General features: G+C 37.2%; 1 protein-coding gene across 4 annotated transcripts in view; it reads right to left on the bottom strand.

Annotated features, from left to right (window-relative positions):
* AdoR (Adenosine receptor) overlaps positions 1 to 16901 on the bottom strand; it is a 165726-nt gene that overhangs the window by 15596 nt on the left and 133229 nt on the right. The window lies entirely within an intron of this gene.

Here is a 16901-nt window from a genome sequence, read left to right as displayed (position 1 = left end):
CACAAAGTGTACCCCCATATAGACATTACAGACGTAGTCCTACGTCAAAAAAATATTAGGTCGTTCGCAACGCTGATTTTCAAAATTGTTTCAAACTGCAACACGTTCAGGGCAACGCACACTTTTAAAGGGTGTTTGGTATTTATCCCTACATATGTGTGCGAGTGCAAAGTTTGTTTGCGTCGGTGATTTTCAGGGGTGGAATGTATAACCTTTTGCTTCGTATAACTGGTTCCAAACGTAAAAAAGTACGATGTTGTATTCAAGACACGACAGTAGATTTGACGTGCTCGGTATCAATATTCAGCGACTGTGTTAGGGCAACCACTTTTTCCCATCACGGAACGCCTCGTTTTTTTATGACAAAATTACGCATTTTCGTGTATACAGTGCACGGAATTTTTGGTTTATTAAATACATAATAAATAAGCAAAAATTGATTAGAGAAATTTCTTGCTAAAATCTTCCAATCGCGGGATAATCGTGATCAATCATATCAATTCGAGATTTTTTTTGCATTTTTCAAACATCCTGGAGAAAACCTTACCTTAATTCGAAGTGTTTCTTGTTAATTCCTGAGTGATTTGAGATTTGGCCGTAATTGCATTTGTAAAAAAAAACGCGTTAATTGCCGATTTCTCGCAAATGAAAGCTCAATTTCAAAAACTAATAGCACTATGAGGTGAAGGAACTATTGCTCTTTCATTTGGCATAGCTTGTTTACGAGATTGAGGTTTTAAAAACGAAAAAACGGTGATTGACGTGTTTGTTTACAAAAGCAATTACGCCCAAATCTCAAATCACTCTGGAATAGACAAGTTCATGTGGTTCAATTTTCAATTTTTTTTTTGCATTTTTTTTGCTTCAATAGTGTTACGCATTTGACCACAAACGTTTGGTTGTTGGGTACATTATCAAAAAGCAAAAATCGTTCAATGAAAATTTACTCTTAAACAACAATAATTTATGGTGGTCCTGAAAAGGACCGTTTTGTTGTGATGCTTGAGTAGAGCTGAGCTATTAGGGTTTTCAACACAGATGAAGCTGGTGAGCTGTATGTTGTTTGGAACGAGGATAACGCGTTTGGCATAGAGGGCCCACAGTGACTCACGAAGAGCTACTGAATCCGATCAGTAGCGGTGCGGCTTCTTTCTCCTTCTTCGGTGAATGGACGCTCATATGGGCTGCAGCTCACTGCTTACGGGCAGCCTTTTGTTGTGTATTGGAGAACAATGTTCAACGCCACGCGCCGAAAACACTGCTGCGACTGCTGCTGATGACGACCGACCGGACCTAACCACACACGGTAATTGAATTAGTGTTGGGAAAATATTAAAAAATAAAATCTCACCAACGCCCAAGATCACGCTTGATTTTCGTAGACAAAAATCAACAAGCAAACAACTGTGGTTGATTTGGCAAGCTGTGATATTGCAGCTCGGAATATCAAGCTAACAAAACTCACCAACTGCAAATCTCATAAAACTGTGGTGAGATTGAGTTTAATGATTTTTGCTTTACACCCGAATGCAACCGAAACTTTCATAACGGCTTGCAGCAGTCCCTTTGCGTCTGCCATCGGTGAAGATTGAAAAGAGTTAGCAAACTATGCTTTCTCTTTCTAAGAAAACGATCAACTCTCAGCTTGATTTTTGCACGTTGTGAATGGTCTCGCAATATCAAAGGAGCTTGTTAAATCAATATCAAGCATGATATTTTGTTCCAATATCCAATATTGCGAGCGCATGAGAGCGGAAAATATCAATTGATTTCTGATTTCGTCAAAACTGAATTGAATAAGTACCGTTCGGCAAGACCGGATGGAATTCGATGTTGATATCTGTGTTAGGGAAAGCGCTTTTTGCAGACAATCGTCGATAATTTTTGTCACCATTGCAACAGTTGGACATTTGTGTAATATTCATTAGTTACCTATTGAAAATTGATAAAGTGTTTATTTTGGCAGATTTGTTGAAAAATTTCAAATTAATTGGCTTGTTTAGAATTAAAATCCATCCGCTATTGAAAGAGTTGTAAGTGGTTGAAACCTGACCACTTTTCGTTACGCGGTCAGTTTTGTCCTTTGACGTGGGAAGCCATAAGAAACCTACATGGTTTGTTTACGTTTGGAACCAATTTCATACAAGAATGATCATTAGGCTAATTAGTTCCCCTCCAGATGATTTTATCACGAACGGAGACGGTGATTCTGATTCAAGAACATGTTTTTTTGGTGCAAGATGATTATAACAACGTAATCCACCGTCAGGTAATGAGTTTGAAGAGGTCCCGGACGATTCTTCTGTCGCAATATGTATAAAAAGTACTATCTGAAGTGCGATTTGATGATGGTGGAAATTATTTTGTGAAGATCTCTGATCACCTGATGGTCTTTGAAATTATTTCTTAGCACCCTGGTATCGAGGGTGAATATATGAGAGACGTGTGAGTCTGATCACCTGAAGACTTTTAGATTTTTTTTAAGTCACCTGGTATCATGAAAGAATATCTGGGAGATGTGATTTGAAGTGTTGTGCCTGTTATGATATGAGAGAATATAATATATAATGAGAGATGTGATTGGATTATTGGATATTTTCAGAATGATCCTGATCAACTCGAAGTCTTGAAAGAGTATCCTGAAGTTATCATGGGGATTTCTGATAACCTGAGGGTCTTTAGAATAATTGCTGAGCAACCTGGTGTCATGAGAAAGCATCTAAAAAACGTGATTTAATTTTTGGATAGTTGAAGATCTTTAGAATAATACCTGATCAACCTAAAGTCTTGAAAAAATAACAATCGGACTTCAAGGAGATCATAGAATATTTGAAGATCTTTGTAAATGACGCAGGTGCTTTCATGAAATTCTGCGAAGATCCATACATTTCCATGAAGTTCTATAATATAGTATATAAACTTCTATTAAACTACCTGGGATAAAATTACAAAACGCAGCTGGCAATCACTCGCGTATTAGTAATTGTAATCCATTAGAATACTATAGATAAAATCATGAAAAAAGAGCAATAAATCTGTATGTTTTGGTGAAAAACTCTAATTGTACGCCGGGGTCATCCTTGCACAGACAAAAAAGGTTGTTGAATATTACATCCAAACTGCTGCAATCAGGTCAATCCATCGGCTGTGTAATATAACATTGTATGATGTACATCGATTTTGCGAACAAAATTACATCCATTGATGTAATATTGTATCTACTTTTAGCTATTACATCATTATTTCATACATCAGCTTAAATTACATTGATCGATATTACATCTTTTTGCTGTGTGGGATCTCAATATAATCTTACTTTTTCCAGCAGAAGCTGCAATTGCATGTATTTTTGTGTCGGAACGACTGCACCCGATTTACATTTTTATAAGTATACCTGATACCGTCTGGAACTTCACAATCTTTCGGGGAAAAATCAGCCTCAGATGGAAAACCGGAATCACAACCAAACCACCGACAAACCGACATGAATGACCATACAAAGTACCATCACATTTTTGATCAAAGCACAAAACTGACATCTGCCGCCGTGTTCGCGAACAATGTGTATCCTTGCCACGAACACGCATACAAAATGTATGAGTTGGTTCGTGTCTAATCTATTCCGGGCGAATTATTTTTATCTAGATAACAAATTTCTATGGTTTTGACAGATGGGATTGCTGCACATTTGAATCCACCGTTATGGATTCTCGATCAAGAGTTAAGGTTAACTTTCATGTCGGTTTGTCGGTGACAAAACGGCAATATTTGCTAAGATCTCAGTAAAACAGATAACTCTTGCGTCACTTTTCAAATAGACCAATGAGTGTTACATTGGACGTTTTGTTCTACATCATACTAGATTCCCTTTCACAGATTTCAGAGGAGAGTACTTAGATTCGCCTTTAGAAAATGAGCACCAACCATGTTAGGCAGTCTGAATGACCGAATCATGTACCCATCATTTCAAACTGTACATTGGACAATTTTTGACCTATGATTATCTTAAATAAATGAATGTATATTTGGATGGGTATGTTTGCATAACATACAACGATAGAAGAGCAATAGCTTGTATCGCTTAACTCGATTTGTTTACATTTGTTACTTCGGACCTTTTGAAAAGTAACGCGAGAACTGTGCAAATCTTGACAGAAATTACCAAGATTCGGCAAAAAAAAAAAAAATAAGTGTGTAAGCACCTTCCGATCAAAATAATTTACCGAGCATTTTTCGATGTTACTTAAGTCATCCGATGTCTTGATTGTTAGCTGAGATCTCGAAAAAAATCCCATTACTTAGCTGAATCTCGGCAAGTTTTTTAATGAGATCCAGCAAAATAAAATGCCTAGTAGCTGCTCGGTGGTGCTCATCTCGGTAAACAATTTAAGAGTGTACATTCGCCATTTTGCTTTTATCAAGTGACGTGAAGCAAAGTCAAGTGAATAAAATGAACTGTTAATTGCTAAGATGATTTCGGTGGTCCTAGAAAAGGGCTCCACGAAAGGAGACGTGCACGCATAGTATGGATTGTCAAATCTCTATAATTCCAGCACCGCCAAGCAGCTATTGCCGAGATCTCAGCAAAAGAAATGTTTGATTGCTGAATCACGGAAACTGTTTCGCTGAATCTCAGTGAGCAAAAGTAATGTTTTGCTGAGATTTCAGTAAAAGATATTGCCAAGCTGCTCGGCGGTGCCAGAATTACCGAGATTAGGCAATTCAAACTTAGTGTGTGCTAGATAATTCTCCCGATACGCAACTTAAAAGTAATGACGTTTTAACGTGTTAAGGCCTGTATAGAGATCTAAGCTAAGCTAAGCTAAGCTAAGCGAAAAGTTGACGTTTCGGGAGAGCGTATCTGTCAAATTTTCACTTCACCGGAGGTGTAAACTGATCGATTTCGTTTCACATGAACTGTAAACTGCGAAAAAAGGAAACTGGAAAATGTTCCACAAACATTTTTTCACAACCTTTTTCGCTAGCGAAATTTCATGATTTTTCGCGTGCTTCAATTTTCGTTTCGCTTCGATCTGTATACTAGGCTTTACGCGATTGAACACGGATTTTTTCGAGCTCGACTGAAATTCGGCAAAGTAATTCACTGAGCTCATCAGTAAATAGAGATAATACCGAACTCAGCAATCGCGTTTACTGAGATTTCGGTATTGACCTCATCCATTACCGAATATCGGTAATACAGCTGTCACTTTTTCCCACACGCCATTTTTCAGATGATCAGAAGCGAAAAAACGAATCTGTATCTTTTCAATCGAAAACGGCTTTAAATCGCAGAATAATGGATTAAGGTCTAGATCAAGTGCGAAAGGAGGACGTAAGGAGTTCGAGGAACGGGAGTGCCACGTTATTAGGAATAACGCGGATGTACTGCAGGGGTTTCTGCTTCTCTATAAGACGTTTACAGTATACATGCATGCATGCCGTCTGACAAGCTATTCTTTGACTTTTTTCTTCAACTTGTTTTAAAATTGAACTAATGAGCTTTACCAGCAACAAGTTTATCAACTTCCTGTGATTTATGGTTATGGTTTATGGCTTTTGAATAATTATACAGAAGGATAATCCCATTACAGTGTTTCTTTATTTTGTAGCTATTTTTCACATTGCAATTTTTTCTTCGTTTTATTCAATCCAAGCAATAAAAATAAAAATGAAAATACCGAGATTCAGTTTTTTTTACCGGCATGCTTTTGCCGAGCAATCAATTATTTTTAACTGAGATTTTCGGCAAAAATTGACAACCGTGATATTTATGATAGCCGAGATCCCCGGCTTATTTGATGAGATGATTTCGGAAGAAATCGGTACAGGAAATATCGATTACATTAGTATCGTTATCGGCATGAAGGTGGCGCATTCTGAATAAAATTTCACTTTCTTTGCGGAATAATTATCGCTTTAAATTATTCCATTAGTCAGTTTTGTCGTTTGTTGCCAATCGGATGTTTTGGATGCATTTAAACAACATAAAAACTGAAGGGGTATTCAACTCCGCAAACCTAAATCAGTGCCGATTGGTTGAGCTGTGCTAAAAGCAGTGCCAAGCGCTGTGCCGAACGTGCCTGGTGTCAATATTCCATGAATTTGGCTTCAGCTTCCCTTCATTCTCATTAGAACGCTAACGGATCGGGAGGTGAAAGAGGAAGTAGCCATAAATCTTGTGCGGTATTCAAGCAAATTGTCCACCAGATTCCAGATAGATGAAGAGCTGATTCCTTGAAGATGTACAGAAACGAAGGCGTAACCTGATCAATGATGGATTGAATTGCCAAATGCCAAATTCTTCCCGACCCTAGGAGCAACATCCTCGAGCAAGTTTTTAATAAAGCCTCGAATCAAATTTTCTCTATGAACAAGGCCTTACAGTTGACCGATCGGTAGGCCACCCATCTACCTGGGGTCCCTTTATACGAGCCAGTTCAACAGAAGGATAATGACAGAGATGCATCTTCAAAATGACCGGATCTGGTGATGCGGATGTGCTTGATGTCGGACTCATGGAATTGAATAGAATGTAATCCCGAGCAGGAATGAATATCTCGATACTTTAAATTGGTATGGATGAGTCTGACATAAGAGGTAAAATACCAAAAAATAATACAAAAAAAAAAATGTTCCCATAATACCATTCTAATACCAAATTATGATAACGTAATACCAAAACAATACCACATAGGTATTCTTTTGGTATCCAAATATCAATTTTAGTTATTTACAAAGTATTTTGCATGCAATTTTTTGGTATTATTATTTGGTATTTTACCTCTTATGTCATGCTGCTCAATAAAAAATTTTGGTATCAGGTCAGAATTAGGTATTCATTAGTTATTCTCTCCTGCTCGGGATTGCACTTCTACCTGCAATGAAGCGTTCCTATAAATCCCATACTATTGCATTAATGGGGTTAATACGTATTGACATCCCACAGCAGTACTGGGACTTCTTTCAAAATTATATGGACATCTCGATAAAGTCCTGTGGATATCCCATCGAAGTCCATACCAATTGCGACAGGCAAGAATAACCGAGAGAAAAGACAGGGCGAAATGTGAAAATTTTCTCTCGCAGAACATTCTGCTCTGATCCTTCGTTGTACCCCGTAAGAAGAGGTGACATTGGGCCTAAATTGAAAAATGTATATTGATGCAAATCTCTTGAATATACAGGAAATGAATATGGAATATGTTTCTTGAGCTCTTGAGGTAAAGTTTAGATAACATTAACCAGTTGTTTTATTTCAATAGTGCTTTAAAGATATTTGTCATAAATAAAGGGTGATACGGTCAAAATTTGGTCAATATCAACTTGACGTATTTCTTTCAATTTTGCATTTAAAAAACCTGAACACCCCTCATTTTGAAGGTGTGTGTGTGTAGAATGTTGCTCCTATTTTGATTTTGGAATTCACTCTTCAGTTGTCAAAATGCCGTCCAAGCAAGAAGAGCAGCGTATCAAAATTTTGCTCGCTCATCGCGAAAATCCGAGCTACTCGCACGCAAAGTTGGCAAAATCGCTAAAAGTTGCCAAATCAACCGTTACAAATGTAATTAAAGTGTTTGGGGAACGTTTGTCGACAGCCAGGAAGTCTGGATCGGGGGGAAATTGAAAACCGGAAGCCGCTGAGACGACAAAGAGAGTTGCCGGTAGTTTCAAGCGAAACCCTAACCTCTCTCTCCGAGATGCCGCAAATAAGCTGGGTGTATCGTCTACAACCGTGCATCGAGCCAAAAAACGAGCCGGACTATCGACTTACAAGAAGGTAGTGACTCCAAATCGCGATGATAAACAAAATACGACGGCCAAAGCGTGATCCCGGAGGCTGTACACGACGATGCTGACGAAGTTTGACTGCGTGGTAATGGACGACGAAACCTACGTCAAAGCCGACTACAAGCAGCTTCCGGGACAGGAGTTTTATACGGCAAAAGGAAGGGGAAAGGTAGCAGATGTTTTCAAGCACATGAAACTGTCAAAGTTCGCAAAGAAATATCTGGTTTGGCAAGCCATCTGTACCTGTGGCTTGAAAAGCAGCATTTTCATAGCACAGTCCCTGTCAACCAAGAAATTTACGTGAAAGAGTGTTTGAATAAACGTCTGCTGCCTTTCCTGAAGAAACACGGTTGTTCCGTACTGTTTTGGCCGGATTTGGCATCTTGCCATTACGGTAAAAAGGCCATGGAGTGGTACGCCGCCAACAACGTGCAGGTGGTTCCCAAGGACAAGAACCCTCCCAACACGCCAGAGCTCCGCCCAATTGAGAAATACTGGGCTATTGTCAAGCGGAACCTAAAGAAGACCAAAAAAACTGCTAAGGGCGAGCAGCAGTTCAAGGCAAACTGGCTTTCTGCGGCGAAGAAGGTGGACAAGGTGGCTGTACAAAATCTGATGGCAGGGGTCAAGCGTAAGGCCCGGCAATTCGGATTTGGAAAAGCGGAAGCCTAACTGAGTATTTTTCCTGAATTACTATATTACTATTACTATATATACTAATTGAACTTGAAAAAGAAATTTAATTTGATTTTTTAAATAAACGATTTCACCGATTTACACGCGTTTTCCCTTGACCAAATTTTGACCGTATCACCCTTTAGTAGCCAAAACACGCCTAAAGCAAACAAAAGTTTGAACACACTCTTACGAGTGCCCCGTAACGTGGGTAGATCACCTTTTCGTGGTACGTTACGGGATGTAAGATCTACCACCGATTCCTAGTCCCGACTACTTCAAACTAGGGGAACAGGATTTTTCAGTAATCCAAGGAACACATCTTAGTCCTTGTTACTTTTTATGCCTTGTTGATAGTGACAAGACTCGGCTTTGTCTACCGAGGATGATCTTGAAACAAGAAAAAATGAGTTAGTTGTCTTCATCTATGTGATTCCTAATCTTCTATTCGTTGTTCCCTAGTTTGAAGTGGTTAAGACTAGGGGTTATGATGCATGGTCATTATCGGTGTCATACCTTAATTTTGTTACTAAGGAATCCAATTTTGACTGACAAAGGGGCGCGCCTTTGGAGGGTGTTTCAACACTCCGAAGGGTATAAATAGCGGGACCTTTCAATTAGACTCGGATCCTTGCGATAAATGCAAGAGTGGCAACTGTAAAAAAATCGAATGCTTCATCATTTCTCAATAGTGATGGAGTAATACGACATGCACTAAACTAAGGACACGGGATATACTACAATAGATCAATTTACTGGTCGCAGTAGTGTTAGGTCCCGAACAGAGGAAAAAAAAAAAACCCTCTTACGAGGATAAACAAGGGTTATACGCGATCTTTAGCCATACCTACGAAGTACATTGTGATCATAGCCAAGTGTACTCCTGGTACTATCTTCGGTCCCAAGCTAATCGATGCACTCCTCGAAACAAGGAAAATCCACAAACCCCTCTTATTATCTGTCAAATTTTCATCGCGAATCAAAACAAACATAGTGTAGTACTAAAATTTCGGCTAAAATGGGGTACGCTTATAGATGAACTTGGGACCAATAGGCCTTTCAAGCAGTGAGTCAATTTAAAATCGTTAGTTTCCACCGGTTGGTAGTTCTGTCAACCTTATCTGCCATCTTTTTCCACCAATTCTCCAAATTAGATGGTGTTTTGATTGTTTTGCCACACTTCGCCGCTTGATAATTGCCCAAATTTTTCGATTGGACGAAAATCTATACAATTTGACACTTTTTCAATAAAATCGGCATTATTCCTGGCAGTCTGATCAAAATTCTGTAGACATTTCTTCAAAAGTTATTTGTCATTATTTTTTAATCTTTATTAAGGAGATTTTCAGCCAACAAAAGTTTATTAGGGGAAATGGCTCTAATGTTGGCCTATGGATCTAAGATTGGCCCATCGCTAAAAATCTGCTATTTATCAATTTTATCTAGATGAACGCGTCATTGGGATGGTACTAATGGATATTTTTGGATACTATTGAAAATTTAGTCGATTGTATGGGCCCAAATAAGGGGCATTAAGGCCGAAATCACATCCATTTCCCCTATATAAAGTTTTAAAATCCTTAAATTTAGTTTTAGTCCAAGAATAATGTTTTTTTTTGCTATCGGAAGTTTTAGATTTTTGTTATATATTTTTTAAAGTTTGAAATTTTGGAAATCTTAGTAATATGAAAAACTAGACTTGCCTCAACATCTTGAAAATTTTCTCTCGTTATTTAAAAAAAAATCTTTGTCTGGGATTCCGCGCATACGGAATTGTGTTTCAGAAGAGTCATATTTTTTTCTAATCATAAGAATTTCTGAGTTTATTGTATCACTGTATAACAGTCAGTGTAGTGTTCAAAATACATTTCAAATTCCAAAAAAATATCTTAATAATGGAATATAATTTGACAATCTAATGTAATCTTGGAGAATAATCCATTTTCATAGTTCTGATTGTTATTCAATTGAGGTGTTTTCCGGTTTTCTGTCTTAAAAAAATGACTTAACTTTTTTCAAGCAACATCTATTATTGAAATCAACGATGCTTTATCCAATTTTGTTGCTTATATAAAACTGGAAAACAAATATGAATGACATCCGGGAAAACTCGATTCCATTTGAATAGCTTGATGTTGCCAGGATTTAGCGATCGTTAGTCGTGATGGATAAAATGAATGTGATGGAAGGAGCTCGGTGGCTTAGTAGTGCCCAATTTAGCTTACTGAGCATAATATTGTTGATTCAATCCCCTTTTTGTGGAGCATTCCTATATTTTTAGTGCGCAAACTTGATTTTCTATGGATCAATTTAATTAATATATGGTTCATTTTTTAACGTTCTATGGATCATTACGTTTATGGGTAATTCGTACTTTTCGTTTGCTGAAGACATAAAAGTCGTAAATTTCACACAATTCGAGATAGAGAGCGTTGTTTGAGGACGGACCCCCAAAAACACGTTTTTCATCAAAACACATATTTTCTTTAATTTTAGGTATTCACTGCGTTCAACAAAGTTGATTGTTATACTGAAATGCACATGTTTTTAGAACATACTATACCTGCATCGTTTTAATAGGATGAGTTATTGATAAATTTTCTTTTATTTTCCACATATTTTGGACTTGGGTATCTTTCTTAGGTGCAAGAAGGTGCAGATGAAATTAAATGCATCTAAAACTATATTAAAAGAGCTTTCAAATGGTGGTAAATTTGTCCGTCCACGACCGTCTGCTGGAGAGTTGTGATCAAAACAAACACCCGTTGATAGGCTTTATAGAAGTCATGTCAACAGAAAGGGGATACTGTGTTTTATACCGCGTAATAAATTTGTTTCCATAGTAACCGGCTCCATTAACAAACGTCCCACTTCTCAGAACTAATAATATTCAAGAACGGCACATTTTCTTTTCAAAAGTTTTTCAGAAGGCAAAACTGAAGCATAAAGAACGAAAAAAACGCTCCTATAGTTGCGGTACGTTATAAGCGTTAGGTTCCTATAGTTGTGTACGGAGTCTCCATACACAACTATAGGAACCTAACGCTTCTAACGTACCGCAACTATAGGAGCGTTTATCCTATACTTGTGAGTCGATAAGTGTTTTTCCATAGTGCTTATCACTGTTTTTCATCAAGCGTGAAGCAGATCTAGATAAACATTTCAATAGGTCATATCTGCATTGATCGATTCTCTTCATCGACTTTCTCTTCCGTAAATAACCCAGCTGCAAAACCTTTCCCTATTATATTTGACGTTTTGGATGCTAGATAAGAATCTCCTTCATCAAACTATGTTGTAAAATTAGTGCGAAATCTGTTTGCATAGCAGTGGTTATCAAAAGAGAAAGTCAATGAAGAGAATCAAGCAAAGCAGATAGGACCATTTGAAATGTTCATCGAGAATTGTAAAAGTATATGAAACAATGTAAGATAGAAGAACTGCGGAAGCCAAGCGAATGAGAGAGAGAGAGACTAATTCTGCCAAAGAAACCGGACAGCAGAGGAAGCTACGAGCCTACTAGAGCAGGACTTTGAAGTAAAATGGCATTATCTGGTAGGGCTTAATTTCTTTTAAATTTTTCAATTCATCGTTAGATCACAACAAGTGCTAATGATTTTTTTTTTTATCTTGATTCAATTTAAGTTGAAATTGTTAAGCGTGATCTCTTGTCACACTGGTCAAAAACAAGTGGAGGCCGATCATCAAAATTCAACTGCGTTTATGAGAAGGTACTCCAGTGCCATAAATGTGAATATTATGCCGGATGTGGCTGCACATGTCGGAAAACCCGTGAAAACGATGTGCGACTTTTTTCAAAAGCTCTGGATCAAACATGCTCATACATGGTTGTCAAGTGTCACGCCGAGTATTTCAGTAAGCCGTTCACGCTTCCGGAAAACGTTTTAAACTTGCTTCCGTCTACTTCTGAAAATGCGAAAAGTGTGACAGGACGGTTAGCTGTTCCTTTCGAAGAATGTTGTGAAACAACGTAGAGGAAGAAAACTGCAGAGGTTCGGAATAGCTACCAGCTTAATGAGCTAGCATTTGCGGAGATGGTCGAGTTTTTCCGATGCGTCATTTGACCTGGAACTGCTCAATGCAAAATCTTTTTTTTTCAAGCAAATGTTTACAGCATTGTCACCAAACGTAGGTAGATATTAAATCATCAGACTGGCGTTGATATTGTCAAGTCCAATTTAACATTTCAAAATGCAATGCAACCACCGAAGATCATCATTCATGTGTCATACCGATGCGAACAACTGGCAGTTTTCGAGTGTGATGCTTAAAAATAAATTTATGATTTTCTAACAGGCCGCTGTTTGCTTTATTAAGGGGAAGATTACCGCGATCAGCATCACTTGTGTCGCCGACTCTGTGTCTCAATTGAATCTTTTTTACTCCAAGAGTGGATAGTGGATATTCTATGCTGTCTTCCAAGAAGCGCTATATATGAAAGCAACATAAAGGATGGAACGGTAAAAAATAGGTCAAATCAAATTTGGCGATTTGTGGACTGAAAAGCGAAATTTTCGTGACAGCTGGCATTGTCAACCAAGATATTTAAGAAAAAAAATGTTTGCAAAAACGATTGTTGCCTTTTTTGAAGAAAAACAGTTGTTCCGTGCTGTTTTACCTCGCTTGCTGTAACTACGGGAAAATGGCTCAGGAACGGTATACTGCCTACAACGTGCAAGTCGTACGCAAGGACAAAAACCCTCCAACCCTCGCCGGAGCTGCACTCAATTGGAAAATATTGGGCAATCGTTAAGCGGAACCTCAAGAAAACTCAGAAAACAGTTGGAAATGAGAAATAGTTCAAAGCAAATTGACGTTCAGCATCAAATAATGTTGATACAACAGCGGTACAAAATCTGTCGGAAGGTGTGTAACGTAAAGCCCAACAGTTCGCATTTGGCAAATCGGAAGCCTAATCAAATAATCACTAGTTTACAAAACAACATAAAAAGTGTGAACTTTAGTGGTTGACCAACGTTTCTAATGCAAAATCTTACGCTGAATTCAATGCCGTGGTCAGAAAAAATTTAAGTAGAGCCATTTTTGAGATATACAAAAAATTTGATTTTTTGAATTTTGGACAAAAGTACGATTACTAAAATGTCAATATCTTTGGAACTAGTGCACCAATTTTAAATCTTTTTTTTTATGAAAATGAAGCTAAATAAATTTGCTATCGTTCACTACAATATTATGTCTTAATTAAAAATTTAATTTTGAAGTCATTTAAAAATTTACAGCATATTTTTTTTATTTTTCCTGCGAATTTTCCATACAAATCTTGTTTTAATCAACATTTTTAATGAGATAAAAAGATTCAAAAAATCATTCCATAATTTATTCTTAAAGTCCATTAAAAACTGGAGAAAATGAGCCTTTAATGGATGAAATCGGTTGGAAATTGTCGAAGTTATGAAATTTTTTGTACAATCATGGAAATTGAATGTTCCAAGATTGGCCGTTGTCCCGCTCCTAGGTTCATGCACCACTTCCAGTAAGCCTTTCTGCGGACGTGTACGCATACGGTCCATTTCACTAACACTACCAGCTGTCACGCAAAATTAAATGGGATATTTTCAACAATATAATTTACGCTAGTGTTTGTGAGACCGCTCGGCGAGAACCTAACGCAACCAACTCAATTTGACAGCTTTCCTTCTTTAACATTGCTTAACGATGTATACGACAAAACGTGAATTCAAGTGTAAAAATGATCCTCAAAAGTTTTGTTACGCGTGTGGCAACTATATATTTACAAAATCGGTCAATTTCACTGATTCGTTGCAAATTGCATAAAGGCTTTATTTTAAAATTGATCCTGGAGACTTTGACGAACCGTGGATTCCAAAAGTATTATGTAGTTCGTGCAAAACGTGCTTGGCTAGGTGGATGTCAGGCGCAAGGTAAATTGATTTTTTGAATAACTTTCATATAAACAATTTATGTACAGCATGGTAGTGCTTTGTTCTTTCCTGATCGACATTATCTTACTTCATCTATTTTTGATAAGTGTTAATGTCTTACTTACTAACTCACTTATTTGTTATCTGTCAGTCGCTATTTGTCCTTTGACATGCCCACCATATGGCGTGGACCGTTTTGTCATGCAACGGATTGTTATTTCTGCTTGACAAAAGTTAAGCAACAAGGACGTCACAAAACAGTTGAGTATCCACAAGTGGCTTCTATGACAAAACCTGTTCCACATTCAAGTTCGGTCCCGTATCCAGTTTATCCAAAGCGGAAACGAGCGCCCTCTGTTGAATCGACCGTTACAAAAAGTGAGGAGGAATTCAAGGAGGAATGCGAGGAAGACTTCGAGGTGGAATTCTAAAGAAACCCAAAACTGTTTACACAATCCGAATTTAATGATTTGGTGCGAAATCTCGACTTATCGAAGGAGAAATCCGAATTGCTGGCATCACGCTTGAAAGAACACAACATGCTGAGCAAGGAGGTCAAAATTTCTTGTCACAGGAATCGTCACAAGAAATTTGACAAATATTATTCTACAAAGGACAAGGCATGTTTTTGCCATGACGTAAACGGCTTGTTTGAAGAGTTTGGTGAGCCATATGATCCAGCTGAGAGGCGTTTATTCATCGATAGCAGTAAGTTGAGCTTGAAAGCCGTTTTACTGCATCAAGGGAATGAGAAACCTTCTATTCCATTAGCTCATGCCGTTAATATGAAGGAAACGTATGAATCAATGGCCCTATTGCTAAATTTGATAAATTACAATCAACACAATTGGAAAATTTGTTCCGATCTTAAAGTGGTTGCCATGTTGACTGGATTGCAACAGGGATACACAAAATATATGTGTTTTTTGTGTAAATGGGACAGTCGAGCTCGTAAGGAACACTACGTCCGAAAAGATTGGCCAAAACGGGATAATTTCACAATTGGTAAAGACAACGTTAAAAATGATCCTCTTGTGGTAAAAGAACGCATAATACTTCCACCACTACATATAAAACTTGGGCTATTCAAAAACTTCGTCAAAGCGTTGCAAAAAGAAGGGCCGGCATTCCAGTACTTGAAATCAGTATTTCCAAATTTTTCTGATGCAAAGATAAAGGAAGGTGTATTTGTTGGCCCACAGATGAAAAAACTGCTCAATGATTCCGCATTGAATACAGTTTTGACACCAGATGAGGAAAAAGCGTGGAAATCGTTCCAGCGTGTTGTCACAACCTTTTTAGGAAATTTCAGATTATGAGGAAGTCGTCGATGAATTGCTCAAAAATTATGAGAAAATAGGTATAAATCAAAAATATTGTGTTTGTTACATATAATTAATTTCAAATCCTTTTATTTCACTGAACACAGGTGTGAATGTCTTTGAAGATACATTTCCTACATTCTCACATGGATTTTTTCCCGGAAAATCTTGGTGACGAGAGTGATGAGCACGGCGAACGTTTTCACCAACAACTGAAGATGATGGAACGTCGTTACCAAGGGTTTTGGGATGAAGCAATGATGGGTGACTATTGTTGGTTTCTGATTCGAGAAACAAGTTCAAAACATCGAAGACAAAGTCATTCGATTCTCAATCATTTTTAATAAAACCTAAATAAATTTCTTTTGTATCAACTCGGTTTTAAATCCTGATATGCCTTAATCAAATTGATATGTAGAGAAAAGAATCTCCCATGAAAACTTTACATGCGATTTGGATGCTTACAACGACACCTAGAAAAGGAACTCTAAAGCTGTTGTATTTCAGCAACATTTTTAAGTGTTTTACAAAAATGCTCATAACTTCGACAATTTCCAACCGATTTCATCCATTAAAGGCTCATTTTCTCCGGTTTTAAATGGACTTTAAGAATAAATTATGGAATAATTTTTTGAATGTTTTTATCCCATTTAAAATGTTGATTAAAACAAGATTTTTATGGAAAATTCGCAGGAAAAATAAAAAAAAAATGCTGTAAATTTTTAAATGACTTCAAAATTAAATTAAGACATAATATTCTAGTGAACAATAGCAAATTTATTTAGCTTCATTTTCATAAATAAAGATTTAAAATTGGTGCACTAGTTCCAAAGATATTGACATTTTAGCAATCGTACTTTTGTCCAAAATTCAAAAAATCAAATTTTTTGTATATCTCAAAAATGGCTCTACTTTAAGTTTTTCTGACCACGGCATTGAATTCAGCGTAGGATTTTGCATTGGAAATGATCATCACCTTACCGAGTTCAAAAATGCTGTAAACTAGTGTAATTTTCCTGTATTTTGTAGTCATTGAACTTCAAAAATAACTAAAGTTTGATTATTTCTCGATAACTTTTTCAAAGAGACGTATCAGATTTTGTAAAAAATGCATTTGATCGTCGATTAGGCGTAACGCATTTATCGATGCATTTTTTTCAAAAGCTGATACGTCCCTTTGAAAAAGTTA

This window comes from Ochlerotatus camptorhynchus, unplaced genomic scaffold, assembly GCF_037179485.1.
Source record: "Ochlerotatus camptorhynchus isolate MF236.1 unplaced genomic scaffold, CSIRO-AGI_Acam_v1.1 ptg000096l, whole genome shotgun sequence".
NCBI classification, from domain to species: domain Eukaryota; kingdom Metazoa; phylum Arthropoda; class Insecta; order Diptera; family Culicidae; genus Ochlerotatus; species Ochlerotatus camptorhynchus.
This window is presented reverse-complemented; position numbering and strand designations above follow the sequence as displayed.